Here is a 1,272-nt window from a genome sequence, read left to right as displayed (position 1 = left end):
CCAGGACAAAATCACTTAAAAATGCCCCAGATTTCATTTTAATTGTAGCCAGAGATGGAGAATCCAAAGGTCTAGATGAGTTTCTCTGAAGGTTAACTGCCTCACAGCTAAGGGGAAAAAGGAAAAACAAAAAAAAAGACTTCTTGTGTCCAGATTTTTCTACCTTTAACTTTCTGACACCGGATCTTTGTTCTGTTTCTTATTACCAGGCAGACTTCCACTGCATCATCACTGAGTCTGTTTTTGTATCTCAGCAGACATTTTATGCCTGTTGTTTATGTGCATCCTTCTTCAGCTGGACAAGGCAGTTTTATTATTACCAATCCTCTTTCTGTTCGCTCATTTCGAGAGCTCACATAATTACATTTTGATACCCAGGTGGCCTAATTAAGCCCTGGAGTAGAAAGTGTGGGGTGCAAAAGACAGATGACCATCAATCTTACCATTGCAGTGCGCTGTAGAGAAACTCAGGGGTCTAGAAAATGCTAAACTGGTACGTGCTAATTTCCCATCCAGTACTGCAGTATTTTCAGTTCTGGTATTTGAGAGGAAAAACACCGGTCTCACCCACTTGCGCTTCTGCCCCTCCCTTAGACTGACAGCTTGTGAGAACATTTATTATATATTACATTACTGAAATAAGAGCAACTTGTTACTTTGATACCGCTGTTAGGGAATTGGATGGGGTTTTGGTAGTGACACTATACTGGAGCTCTAGCTTAGGTAATTCCCTGGATGACTGCTATTTTTCAATACAGCCTAGTTGCCCTAAGCAGTAAATACGATCTGAGCATGCTGGGCTTGTTCAGACTGCTAAAGAGAAGGATCTAACAGCAACCTTCCAAAATGTAAGAGGAAGGTAACCAAGAAGATGGAGCCAGGTTCTTCACAGCAGTGCACAGTGGGAGCAAGAGAGACAACAGGCGTAAGTTGAAACAAGAGAAGTCTGAATTGGACCGAAGAAAAACTTTTCCATTGTGAGAACAGTTAAGCAGTTGACGAGCTTACCCAGCAAGGCTGTGCAGTCTTTGTCCTTAAGAGGTTTCCAAAACCAGACTTGAAAAAGCCCAGAGCAACCTGGTCTGACCTCCTGGCTCACCATGCTATGAGCAGGAGGTCTGACTAGAGACCTCCTGAGGTCCTTTCCAATCTGAACGACTCTGTGATATTAAAAACAAAAATCATTTGTACTTTCTGCACATGCTCTGCTTATTGAGTTACTGAGATCACAACATAATGGAACTTCTTACTCATTTGCAATGCCTGCCGCCT

This window comes from Mesitornis unicolor, unplaced genomic scaffold, assembly GCF_000695765.1.
Source record: "Mesitornis unicolor isolate BGI_N332 unplaced genomic scaffold, ASM69576v1 scaffold41530, whole genome shotgun sequence".
NCBI lineage: Eukaryota > Metazoa > Chordata > Aves > Mesitornithiformes > Mesitornithidae > Mesitornis > Mesitornis unicolor.
The sequence above is the reverse complement of the archived record's forward strand: the minus strand, read 5'-3'. Positions refer to the sequence as shown.